Here is a 14,376-nt window from a genome sequence, read left to right on the forward strand (position 1 = left end):
GTGTATCCCGTTGATTAGAAAAGAGTTTTTTCTTTTCGTTTCTGGAAGTACACATTCACACGTCATAAAAACTATATTTTTTTTTCTCATATCTTTTTATCAATGGGAACTCAAAGAGAAAAAGAAAAAGAAATGATTAAGCTCTCAAGAAACTAATTCCCAATGCATCACCAAGAAGAGTAGAAGAAAGTTAAGAAGTAAAAGAATGAAGGCTGACAATAGAAGTCTGTATTGAAGAAGAATCATATGTTTGAAAAATAATAGAACAAGTTTCAAGCCAAATCTAGACTGCATTCAATAACAACTAGTTCAACATTCATGTTTGTAATGTGACCATAATAACCAAATCACCCAAGAAATTAATTGCCACTGGAATTACGGACGATAACATTATAGCTAGAAGTTTCGGTTCTTGAAAATGTCTTTTACTATTAAGATGCAGAGTTGAAATTTGTAGGATTCACTTGAAATCAAGATCCCGAAAGCATGTGAATTCTCAAATGCATGTGTTTCCATAATTAGGACATGCTTCTACTATAAGAGTGAGAATCTTTTACGGTGTCCACCTCCTAGAGTTTTAAATCCTATCACAGAACCTCAACCTAAGCGAGGACACAGAACCTTTACGGCTATCACAAAAGAAACAAGACTTCTTCTACGAAATGCTTTCTTCGTTTCCTAGCCTCCGAAAATATGTTTACTCTGTAAATTTCCACCATCTGCTTCCAGATTTTTTTAGTTCATCCTGAAGCATAAAACAAAATGACAGCATCACTGATCTGCGTTATTGATTAAATCTATCTACTTAAATAGGAAAATGACAACATTATGACAGATAATGTAAGAATTATGTTAAAATCAATTAAAAAGGAAAAACAGATCCTCTTTGTTCTTTCAAATCCATGTTCGACACTTTCATCAAACAAGCAATTTACTAAAATCAAATCTTTTTGCTTATTATATCAATTCATGATTTAAGATTATTTGCAGAAACAATCATGTAATACAAGTTCTCAGTTGCAACCATCAGATTTAAAATCAGATCTTTTTGCTTATTCAAAACAGATCCAGATCAACACAGCGAAATTCTGTTACGGTTGTTGATCAGAAACTTCAAAGCTTCATTGGCTGTGAACAGAGGTAATACATCTTTTCCACGGGTGAAGAGTAAGGCGGCGAGAACACCACCGACACTGGAGCCGGCGACGGAGTCGAAGAAATCAGCAATATGAGAGTTATTGTTACCGGATTTACGTCTGAGGCGGGATTCGAGGTGAGATAGTGATTTCACGGCGAGGATGTTGCGGCGAACATAATTGGTGTCAATTGTGTTCAAGTTCAAGTTGTTGTTGTTCATTGGTGATGTTGACAGTGCCGCCATTTTCCTTGGATTTGTTGCTCTGCCGCATATTGCTTTTTTCCTACTCTTCAAGATAATCACACGGAATAAACGAAATATGAAAACTGAGAATTGTGCAAAATGCCATAGGTACTTTCTCATCCTATTCAATAATGAAATTTTTTAAAACCCTTTGGTGAAGTTACTCCTAAAAAGACCACATGTAATTGTCCATGATTGAATATAGATCTTGGCAGATACAACTCCATGTAATTTGATGATTGACCTTAAATCTTGTTTCTTGTGATAGATCTTGGTGGAAGCACGAGTAAATGATCCATTTGACCTATGTTCGTGCTATATAACTCAGGCACTTTACCCTTACATGCTTCGTGTTTGGGAGGTTATGGAATAGATGGATCTGCAGGCCGACACCAAGAAAGGCTCTTCAGCCACACTTGTCTTGTTCTTATATTTATTTTGTTTTTTGTCTACCACGAATTCTTGTGAGCATAATCTTGAGATTAAGGAAACAAATGCAATGTTTTATAGATTTTCTAATTTTATCTTATTGTTTTTTCTAATATATTGTGACATAAGGAGACAATTGATATAAGCCTTACAAGGTCATATAATCATATGTTTAGAATCATTCAAACATGGGTATGAATGTTTGAACGCTAATTAAGATGATGGATACAAGCATTTCAAGATCAAACAATTATTTGATTATAATCAAACCTTTTCAAAGGAGTAATTATAACATTAATTTTCATAGCAACATAGAGACTCAGAGACTGGAAATTCTATCTTGTGATGGAAACAACAGTCGTTGGATATTTTTGTTATATGTTAAAACCTTTTCCAAAACCAAACATTCAAACAATCATTTGGCTATAATCAAACATTTTCAAAGGAGTAATTATAACACAATCATTTGTTGTCATCGTATGGTACAATGTTTTTAAGTGGAATTGTTGACCATGCAGACGGCAAAAGTTATTATGCATAAGGAGATCCTTATGCAGTATGCACCGTGCATAATTGCTTTCTACACCCAACATAATTGCTTTCTACACCCCAAGTGAAAAGAATTATTTGGGTCCACTATAAAATCTATTTATTTGTGGGCCTAATAAAGCCCCATATTATAATTTTATTCTTAACAATTTATTTATGCAAAATAGCTTATTCGAAATAGTTTATTTATGCAAAACAACTTATTAGAATGATTTTTTAAAAACCGCTTATTCAAAACAACTTATTTATGCAAAACAACTAATTTTAAAAACCAACTTATTCAAAATAGCTTATTTATGCAAAACAGCTTATTCGAAACAACTTATTAGGATCACTTTTTTTAAAACCGCTTATTCAAAACAGCTTATTTATGCAAAACAGCTTATTTGTTCAAAACAGCTTATTCAAAACAGCTTATTTATACAAAACAGCTTATTCCGATTTCATTTTAAAAAACAACTTATTCAAAACAACTTATTTATGCAAAACAACATATTTATGCAAAACAACTTATTCAAAACAGCTTATTTATGCAAAACAGCTTATTCGAAACAACTTATTTATACAAAATAGCTTATTTGTGCAAAACAGCTTATTCAAAACAGCTTATTTATACAAAACAACTTATTCCGATTTCATTTTAAAAACAACTTATTCAAAACAACTTATTTATGCAAAACAACATATTTATGCAAAACAACTTATTCAAAACAGCTTATTTATGCAAAACAGCTTATTTGAAACAACTTATTTATACAAAAGAGCTTATTTGTGCAAAACAGCTTATTCAAAACAACTTATTTATACAAAACAGCTTATTTGTGCAAAACAGCTTATTCAAAACAACTTATTTATACAAAACAGCTTATTCCGATTAATTTTAAAAACCAACTTATTCAAAATAGCTTATTTATGCAAACCAGCTTATTCGAAACAACTTATTAGGATCACTTTTTTTAAAACCGCTTATTCAAAACAGCTTATTTATGCAAAACAGCTTATTTGTTCAAAACAGCTTATTCAAAACAGCTTATTTATACAAAACAGCTTATTCCGATTTCATTTTAAAAAACAACTTATTCAAAACAACTTATTTATGCAAAACAACATATTTATGCAAAACAACTTATTCAAAACAGCTTATTTATGCAAAACAGCTTATTCGAAACAACTTATTTATACAAAAGAGCTTATTTGTGCAAAACAGCTTATTCAAAACAACTTATTTATACAAAACAGCTTATTTGTGCAAAACAGCTTATTCAAAATAGCTTATTTATACAAAACAGCTTATTCCAATTTCATTTTAAAAACAACTTATTTATGCAAAACAACATATTTATGCAAAACAACTTATTCAAAACAGCTTATTTATGCAAAACAGCTTATTTGAAACAACTTATTTATACAAAAGAGCTTATTTGTGCAAAACAGCTTATTCAAAACAACTTATTTATACAAAACAGCTTATTTGTGCAAAACAGCTTATTCAAAACAACTTATTTATACAAAACAGCTTATTCCGATTAATTTTAAAAACCAACTTATTCAAAATAGCTTATTTATGCAAAACAGCTTATTCGAAACAACTTATTAGGATCACTTTTTTTAAAACCGCTTATTCAAAACAGCTTATTTATGCAAAACAGCTTATTTGTTCAAAACAGCTTATTCAAAACAGCTTATTTATACAAAACAGCTTATTCCGATTTCATTTTAAAAAACAACTTATTCAAAACAACTTATTTATGCAAAACAACATATTTATGCAAAACAACTTATTCAAAACAGCTTATTTATGCAAAACAGCTTATTCGAAACAACTTATTTATACAAAAGAGCTTATTTGTGCAAAACAGCTTATTCAAAACAACTTATTTATACAAAACAGCTTATTTGTGCAAAACAGCTTATTCAAAATAGCTTATTTATACAAAACAGCTTATTCCAATTTCATTTTAAAAACAACTTATTCAAAACAACTTATTTATGCAAAACAACATATTTATGCAAAACAACTTATTCAAAAGAGTTTATTTATGCAAAACAGCTTATTCGAAACAACTTATTTATACAAAACAGCGTATTTGTGCAAAACAGCTTATTCAAAACAGCTTATTTATACAAAATTGCTTATTCGAAACAACTTATTTATATAAAATAGCTTATTTGGGCAAAACAGCTTATTCAAAACAACTTATTTATACAAAACAACTTATTTGTGCAAATAAACTATTTTGCACAAAATAAGCTATTTTGCACAAACAGCTTATTTGATTCCTAGGTCGCCGATCCCAAACGGAATTGCAGATCATCCCTATTCTTCTGAGGTATGTGTGTATTGTAATTCGTGACAAGTTTGCGTGATTGTGAATTTGTAGAGATTTCAATTTTGAATTGCGGAACGCTATGCGTGAAATCGTGTAGATTTATAATTATGAAGATGTGGTTACTGATTGCAAATCTCACAAGGTTGTTGTTAAAGGAGGAAAAGCGGATCCATTGAAGGTTCTTGAAAGAGTTCAGAGGAAGAGTCATAGACAAGTTGAGCTTCTTTCTTCGATCCAAAAACCACCTTCAGAACAAGAGAAAAAAAATTGAAGAGAAAGAGAAACCTAAGCCAGAGGAAGAAAAGAAAGCTGAAGAGTTTAATTAAATATTTTTTTTCTTTTTAAATTTATCTGAATCTGTGATGGATCATTTTTATCATTTTTATTTTATTATATGGTGCAGCCTAAGGTTATGATAGTGATTCTTAAAGTTCACATGTATTGTGAAGCTTGTTCACAAGAAATCAAGAGACGCATTGAGAAAATCAAAGGTATGTTACTGTGTTCTGTTTTGATTGAAATTCATATTTTCTTCACTTTTATTTCATTCACTTGTTTTGGTTCAATTCTCAGGTCCCATCCTTTCAGGAATTTGTCAACTGTTACTACCGATGATTTTGTGTTTGAATTCGAATCTTGCTATGATTTTCAATTTTGGCTACATATAGATGATGGGTTTGATTGGTTTGGTGATGAAGTTTGCTGGAGATTTTCAAGTTCCTTTGCATTCTTGATTTTTGGAAGAAAAAGGACGACGTTGATTGTGAAAGGACGACGTTGAAGAGGAGGAGAATTGGGAGTAATGAGTTGGAGGGATTAGGGATTGATTTGAATTTGGGAAAATTGATGATGGACTTGGTTTGAGAAATTGTCGAAATCAAATTGGGAATTTTTCTGAGAATTGTGATTCTGTTGCTAAGAATTCAAAGTTGGTGCCTGAATCTGATGGTTTTGAAAATGTTCTGTTATGGTTAGAAAATTCCATATGTTTTTTATTTTTGATTGTGATATGCACCATGTTGGATCAAAGAAAACCATTAAGTACATCTAATGGTTTTGGAGTACAACTCACATAAACCATTTCCACAGCAAAATGGTTTTGGAGTACAACTCACAGAAACCATACCCATAGCAAAACCATTAAACAATTAGTTTGGTTTCGTGTAGAACACTATCAAAACCATTAAACCACACTTATGGTTTCAGTAATAGTTTTTATTTAAAATCATTTGTCAATAATAATTTTCACTATTCTTTTATTTTATTTAGCATTTGACAATTATTTTTCTTTCACATACAAGTCTATTAAAACCATTAAAGCGCGATTATATTTAGACAAAGTCAGAAATTCGTTTTACAACGTAAGAAATAAAAGAGAGATGACGAGGCTTTACAAAAAAGTGGTTACTTATTGATTAATTCACATTAGGTTATAAGTGTGTACTATTAAGTGGTTACTTAATAATGATTTAAATGTTTATCACAATTTTTTTATTACAAAACCATTTTCACTGGAATTGGGAAATGATTCGATGTGAAATCTGTTGGTATAAGCTGGAATTCGGATTTGATGAATTATTGAGAATGTTGTGATGAATTGTGTTGTTTATGATCAATCCGGTTCAGATCTGGTGTTAGCATTACTCACGGAAACCATTTTCACTGCAAAATGGTTTTGGAGTACAACTCACGGAAACCATTTCCACAACAAAATGGTTTTGAAACCAACTCACAGAAACCATAGCCATAGCAAAACCATTAGACAATTATTTTGGTTTCTCATAGAAGACTATCAAAACCATTAAACCATAATTATGGTTTCAGTAATAATTTCAGTGTATAACATCTTAATCATTATTCAAAACCATCTAACAATAATAATTTCATTAAAAATCATTACACATTTATCTTGGTTCCACATACATGATTATCAAAACCATTAAACCATAATTATGGTTTCAGTAATAATTTCAGTGTATAACATGTTAAACAACGTTCCAGTAAAGAAACTCATAATCCATACTCATTTCACTCTCTAACTCATCAAAAGCTTATTCAAAACAGCTTATTTTGTGCAAAATAGCTGTTTTGCACAAACAAGCTGTTTTGTATAAATAAGTTGTTTTGAATAAGCTGTTTTGCACAAATAAGCTATTTTATATAAATAAGTTGTTTCGAATAAGCTGTTTTGTATAAATAAGCTGTTTTGAATAAGCTGTTTTGCACAAATAAGCTGTTTTGTATAAATAAGTTGTTTTGAATAAGCTGTTTTGCACAAATAAGCTATTTTGTATAAATAAGTTGTTCCGAATAAGCTGTTTTGCATAAATAAGCTGTTTTGAATAAGTTGTTTTGCATAAATATGTTGTTTTGCATATATAAGTTGTTTTGAATAAGTTGTTTTTTAAAATGAAATCGGAATAAGTTGTTTTGTATAAATAAGTTGTTTTGCACAAATAAGTTGTTTTGTATAAATAAGTTGTTTTGAATAAGCTGTTTTGCACAAATAAGCTATTTTGTATAAATAAGTTGTTTCGAATAAGCTGTTTTGCATAAATAAGCTGTTTTGAATAAGTTGTTTTGCGTAAATATGTTGTTTTGCATATATAAGTTGTTTTGAATAAGTTGTTTTTTAAAATGAAATCGGAATAAGTTGTTTTGTATAAATAAGCTGTTTTGCACAAATAAGCTGTTTTGTATAAATAAGTTGTTTTGATTAAGTTGTTTTGCACAAATAAGCTATTTTGTATAAATAAGTTGTTTCAAATAAGCTGTTTAGCATAAATAAGCTGTTTTGAATAAGTTGTTTTTGCATAAATATGTTGTTTTGCATAAATAAGTTGTTTTGAATAAGTTATTTTTTAAAATGAAATCGGAATAAGCTGTTTTGCACAAATAAGCTATTTTATATAAATAAGTTGTTTCGAATAAGCTGTTTTGTATAAATAAGCTGTTTTGAATAAGCTGTTTTGCACAAATAAGCTGTTTTGTATAAATAAGTTGTTTTGAATAAGCTGTTTTGCACAAATAAGCTATTTTGTATAAATAAGTTGTTTCGAATAAGCTGTTTTGCATAAATAAGCTGTTTTGAATAAGTTGTTTTGCATAAATATGTTGTTTTGCATATATAAGTTGTTTTGAATAAGTTGTTTTTTAAAATGAAATCGGAATAAGTTGTTTTGTATAAATAAGTTGTTTTGCACAAATAAGTTGTTTTGTATAAATAAGTTGTTTTGAATAAGCTGTTTTGCACAAATAAGCTATTTTGTATAAATAAGTTGTTTCGAATAAGCTGTTTTGCATAAATAAGCTGTTTTGAATAAGTTGTTTTGCGTAAATATGTTGTTTTGCATATATAAGTTGTTTTGAATAAGTTGTTTTTTAAAATGAAATCAGAATAAGCTGTTTTGTATAAATAAGCTGTTTTGCACAAATAAGCTGTTTTGTATAAATAAGTTGTTTTGATTAAGTTGTTTTGCACAAATAAGCTATTTTGTATAAATAAGTTGTTTCAAATAAGCTGTTTTGCATAAATAAGCTGTTTTGAATAAGTTGTTTTTGCATAAATATGTTGTTTTGCATAAATAAGTTGTTTTGAATAAGTTATTTTTTAAAATGAAATCGGAATAAGTTGTTTTGTATAAATAAGCTGTTTTGAATAAGCTGTTTTGCACAAATAAGTTGTTTTGTATAAATAAGTTGTTTTGAATAAGCTGTTTTGCACAAATAAGCTATTTTGTATAAATAAGTTGTTTCGAATAAGCTGTTTTGCATAAATAAGCTATTTTGAATAAGTTGTTTTGCATAAATATGTTGTTTTGCATATATAAGGTGTTTTGAATAAGTTGTTTTTTAAAATGAAATCGGAATAAGCTGTTTCGCACAAATAAGTTGTTTTGTATAAATAAGTTGTTTTGAATAAGCTGTTTTGCACAAATAAGCTATTTTGTGTAAATAAGTTGTTTCGAATAAGCTGTTTTGCATAAATAAGCTGTTTTGAATAAGTTGTTTTGCATAAATATGTTGTTTTGCATAAATAAGTTGTTTTGTATAAGTTGTTTTTTTAAAATGAAATTGGAATAAGCTGTTTTGTATAAACAAGCTGTTTTGCACAAATAAGTTGTTTTGCATAAATAAGTTGTTTTGAATAAGCGGTTTTAAAAAAAGTGATCCTAATAAGTTGTTTCGAATAAGCTGTTTTGCATAAATAAGCTGTTTTGAATAAGTTGCTTTTTAAAATGAGATCGGAATAAGCTGTTTTGCATAAATAAGTTGTTTTGAATAAGCGGTTTTTAAAAAATCATTCTAATAAGTTGTTTTGCATAAATAAACTATTTCGAATAAACTATTTTGCATAAATAAATTGTTAAGAAAAAAATTATAATATGGGGCTTTAATTTAGTGGGCTTGGTGGGAGCTTTTTTAAGTGGGCTTTGAAATTTGGGGCTCTATTGACACCTCTACTTATTAGAATTAAGCTTTCACTTGAGGTGTAGAAAACAATTATGTTGGGTGTAGAAAGCAATTATGCACGGTGCATAAGGATCTCCTTATGCACCATAACCACACACAAGTGGTTTTATAAATAGAACCATGTGCTGAAGCATAATCTCTCTCTCTCTCTCTCTCTCTCTCTCTCTCTCACTCTCTCTCTCTCTCTCTCTCTCTCTCTCTCTCTCTCTCTCTCTCTCTCTCTCTCTCTCTCTCTCTCTCTCTCTCTCTCTCTCTCTCTCTCTCTCTCTCTCCCCCTCTCTCTCCCTCCCTCCCTCCCTCCCCTTTCATTTGAATCAACTAGCACTGTGAGTGAAGAAATTATCTTCGTATGGACTGAGTAGATGTGGCCCAAATTAATATTATTATTCGTGTATATAAATAAGGTCTTAAATGCGTGTTAGAAAATTAGAGGCGTCTAAATATTATTGTTGATATATAATAAAAAAAAACACTTAAGGAACCCAAATTAATATTTTTTTTTCTTTCTAAAAGGTACTAAAATAGACTTCTCATCATGTCACATTAGTGGCCATCTAAAAGAGTTTCTACAACCTCTAGTTTTATAGGTAAATGGACAATCGATAAAATCGCCGTCTCCATTTTTTGTCAAGCATAGTCGTATTTCTTTTAATTCGGGTGGACTATTGCCACTGCATATAATTTGAGGTATTGTAGAAAGGTTACTTGTGATATTTAAAAAATACTTTGTATCATATAACATAGTATTACTTGGCACAATGTCATACTTTTGTTCAAGTACATCTTGAAGATAGATGCTTTTTATTAACCTCATCGCAAGTTCGAAATATGGGAGTTGCTTAAAGGGTGAGCAAGTTCCATGTTCTCGCCATTGACGATCCCAAAACACAATATTTCCTTCACCAAAATTTAAATTTGGCCAATAATAGTCAAGATCATACTTTATTGGTCTAATCTGTTCAAATAATAATAAGAATATAAATAAACAAATTATTTTATTTAATCTAACATGAAAGAATACAAAAAATAAACGTTATAAATTTACCATCTTTTCAGTTAAATTTTCCGGTTTGCAAAATCGTGGAACATGAGGAGAATTCGGGTTAATTGTCACGAGGCTGCCTACGGTAAACTTTTCTTGAATGAATTTATCCTTGCAAATAACCGGAGGCCTACAATAGGTTAATGGCCATTGTAAAGAAAACACAAGAAATTGGTCTGCTTCAACTGAAAGTATGAAGAACACGAAGAAGCATATCAAAAACACCACTAATGTTGTCATTTGTAAGAGGGTGATCACAAGTTTCAATCACACACCGGTGAGTTCATGGTCGGTGAAATTTTCTGGATTCGATTATAGTTGAAAGTTTTCCATCTATTGTATCTAAATTCCTTGATTCTATTTTTATTTGTTCTATGTAGTGAATTCAAAGTCACTTTTCTTTTTTTGAGAGGTAAAGTCATTTTTTCCTATTTGGACTAAAACTCACTTTCTATTATTTTAAACTAATTTTAGATAAAAGGTTATTTTAAGCGTTATTTAATTTTGTTTTTTAAACATTTTACAAAAACCGTTTTCTAAAAATTTCTAAAGCACTGTCGTTACCACGATAACTTATTATAGCAATTGAACAAACAACATTTTGGAGTAACATGAAAGTTACGTTATAGTTATATATATATATATATATATATATATATATATATATAGTTTTTTAGGTTACCGTGAAATTTTAATATACATTTTTATTTATAGCGAAATTCTTCACACTTACAGGGCAGAATTTAGTATTAATCTAATTTAAAAAATACTTAAATTAATTTCCATTTTTATTAAGAAAAACCTAATTCTGTTGATGTTATTTCTCTATGCTCAGGTTTGCCGATCATTCCACCTGGTGTATCAAAACATAATTGATTCCAGTGGCTTAAAATTTAGAGCAGTCATAATTGATTCCAGAGGCTTAAAATTGAATTTTGACATGTTTAGTTGTTCTTGAGCATACTTGATTTTCTATTGAAGTTGATTGTGATTTTGGCGCTGAAATTTACTGTTCAACCTAGTTTGACTTAAATGTATTAAAACATAAATCATTTTACATTCAACTCACTTTTACGTAAAATCAATTCATTAAAATCAATTTGTGTAACGACAAAATCAGATACTGAGGCAAAATCAATTTTGGTGACCAAAAGTTACAAATTCTAGTATAATGTAATAATCAATCTGGAAGCATAATCATTTCTAGACCTCTAGAATCAATCTGAAAACATCCAAATATGTCAAAAACAATTCTACACTTTTAGAATTAATTTTGCCTCCTTCGAAATGGACTCAAACATACACATAAGTTATTATGGAGAGGCTATAGATATGTTATAAATTGTATGTATACATAAGCTCTTTCGGTCAATCTCACAAGTGCTTATGACATGATAAATTCAACTAAGTTATTGATAAATGCCAAGAAGTGTTAATTTCATGTTATATTTTAAACACTTTTTGTTACTTGTTTTGCAAGTTATTGAAGGAAAAGCCGAGAAATTAGCGTTAAATGCCTTATTACGCTTTATATATCTTACTCTATCCTTTTTATGCAGGAATTTACCCCAAGACACTGAGCAAAGACCAAAAATCATGAAAAAGTGCAAATTAGCAGAAGCTGGTTTTGAAGAACGTCGCTATTAGCGACAAATACGCTATTAGCGAAAAATCTCCAGAGAGATACGCTAATAGCGTATCTGGGGCGAAGCCAAGAAGAAGTTTTGAAGAAAGTCGCTATTAGCGACAGTTACGCTATTAGCGTAATTGCTCCAGAGGACTGCGCTATTAGCGTAATTTGGGCAAAGCAGGGCACAAGGACCAACGTGGCAGAATCTCATTGGCCACCATTTAGGCCGACCTACTTCGCTAATAGCGTATATTTCGCTATTAGCGCAAGTTGTTAAACTCAGCCCATTTAAATAGAACTTTTACCTCTCTTTTGAGATATAGACTATTTTTATAGATATTTTCTGCATTCTTAGAGGGAGAAATAGGGCTAGAGAGCATATAGAGTGAGAGTGATTTTGGAAGTTGGATTCTTCTTCCTTTCTTGAGACATCACAAGGTGTAATGAATCCTTCCTTTTCAATCCATCCTTGCAAGGCTTCCATGATGATGTGTAGCTAAATATCCTTTGTTGGGATGAGAGGTACTTGATCCTTGCTAACATGTAATCCTTTGATTTAAGCTTACATATGGTTCTAGCAATTTATATTCAATATTGTTGTTATTCTTGTTGTTAATGCTTTCAATGAGATTCAAGATGATTTGGACACGAACTCTTGAATCTAGAGCTAGAGTAGCAATATATCTTAGGTTAACTTACTTGACATCTTTGTTAATCTTTGATAATCACCATAATCAAGAGTTTAATGCTTTAGGATATTTAGTCAGGCTGGACACGGTCGATTAAGTGATCCTATCGTCTTTGTGATCGTTTAAGGGATTTGGACACGAATGTTTAAACGATACCTTAGAGTTAATTATATCGCTTTGGACACGAAGGATAGTGTAGAATTGATTGTGATAATTTTGGTTATAAAGCTAGAATTCGTATGGATCATTAGGTTATGTGTGACGCTTGGTTAAGGAACTCTACTCCTAACAAGTTTCAATCCTTATTTATATCTATTTTACTTTTTCCAATTTAGTTTAGCTAGTTACAATTCAAACAAACAAGCACTCTTAATACTTGGAATGATATTTGATGTTAAACTATCCTTGATATCGCACTAATCCTTGTGGAGACGATACAAATACTTATCTTGTTTGATGCAAAATTACAAACATCAGTTATTCCAAACAGACTTGTATTTAAACTTAGTTAAGAGAAACTACATAAATAATATGGATATGCATGGTTCCCTCACTCATTTATATTTCTTACTGAATATATAATGTAATCATCTGTGCATCATATAGCTTAGAAAGGATTGAATATGTCAATCCTAGCAGCTCTTTTTTGTTTTGAATATTCTGTTGGCTGGATTTTTGTATCACCACGCTGAGAGAAAGATTACTTGATGCTTGTATAAGCTTCACATCATGTCGGTCGGGCACACAAACTACACCTCAGCCACAAACAATAATAGCTGACCATCAAAATGCAAGCAGATGACTCAAACAAAAGGATCCCTTAATACCTTTTTTGTTCCTTCTTGTAACCGAATGTTTTAGTGGATTGATGTCAAATGCGGTGAATCATAATTTGTTCAAGGGCTTTGACATTAGAAGCCGTGGAATGGTGATCTCACATTTTCAATATGTTGATGATACACTTTGTATTCGAGAAGCAGCAGTGAAATATATTTGAACTTTGAAGTTTTGTTAAGAGGTTTTAAGATGACATCAGGTTTGAAAGGTAACTTTCTCAAAACTTGTTTGATTGGATTTAACATCCCAACCACCTTTATGGAAATGACGTCTAATTTTTTGCATTCTAAGGTGGGCACAATCCCTTTTTATTTATTTGGGTCTTCTGCTAGGACCAAACCGAAGAAATCTTTCCACTTGTTTAGAGAAAACTTCGGAGGGGGTTGAATGGTTGGAGAAACAAATATGTGAGTCTTGGTGGGAGGATTGTGCTTCTAAACTCGGTGTTGAATTCGGTACCCATTTTCTATTTGTCCTTTTTTAAAATGTCGGGAAAGGGATTGAAGAGAACTATTAAGACTCAAAGAGAATTCCTTTAGGGAGGAGTATGGGGTGGGCGTAAAATTTGTTGGGGTAAGTTGGAGGAAAGTTTGTCATCCCAAGGGTGAGTGAGATTAGGAGTGAAAGACGCGAAATTCGTGAATTTGAGTCTTTTAGCCAAATGGAGGCGGGGAATCATCGAATGCGATAATTTGTTGTTGTAAATGGTGCTCAAAGAGAAATATGGCGAAAATATTTGTAATTTAGTGGATGTAGGGGAAACCTATTGACCTTCATTTGCCTCGAGGTGGTGGAAAGATTTATTGTCCTTGGAAGATTTATTGCCCTTCCGTCTTGTCTTAAATTTCATATAACAAAGGGATTTCAAAGGTAACGAAAGTATTATCAAGTATATCTCTATCCCAGTTTGATTTTAGTGGAACAACTCATGGTCAGACTGTAATTATTGTATGACCGAACTCTAAATTATCATACCTCCTTCCCTAGAAATCGGAGGGTTAACACACAATAATTAT

General features: G+C 30.7%; 2 long non-coding RNA genes across 3 annotated transcripts; one reads left to right on the forward strand and one right to left on the reverse strand.

The window, feature by feature from the left end:
- Positions 1-206: 206 nt before the first annotated feature.
- LOC146925480 (uncharacterized) lies at positions 207-1,840 on the reverse strand. The gene is made up of 2 exons (XR_015011049.1): positions 1,148-1,840; positions 207-745 (listed from the first exon to the last, which is right to left on the reverse strand). It is a non-coding gene; the product is annotated as an uncharacterized LOC146925480 (long non-coding RNA).
- A 3,250-nt stretch (positions 1,841-5,090) lies between these two features.
- Positions 5,091-5,948, forward strand: LOC146925481 (uncharacterized). Of its 2 annotated transcripts, none has more exons than XR_015010516.1 (2): positions 5,091-5,180; positions 5,263-5,948. It is a non-coding gene; the product is annotated as an uncharacterized LOC146925481 (long non-coding RNA). The 2 variants fall into 2 exon arrangements; XR_015010517.1 differs by having other exon boundaries at positions 5,117-5,180; positions 5,358-5,948.
- Positions 5,949-14,376: the final 8,428 nt, after the last annotated feature.

This window comes from Medicago sativa, chromosome 5 (assembly GCF_051527215.1).
Source record: "Medicago sativa cultivar Bolivia chromosome 5, Bolivia_mono, whole genome shotgun sequence".
Classification (NCBI taxonomy): Eukaryota; Viridiplantae; Streptophyta; class Magnoliopsida; order Fabales; family Fabaceae; genus Medicago; species Medicago sativa.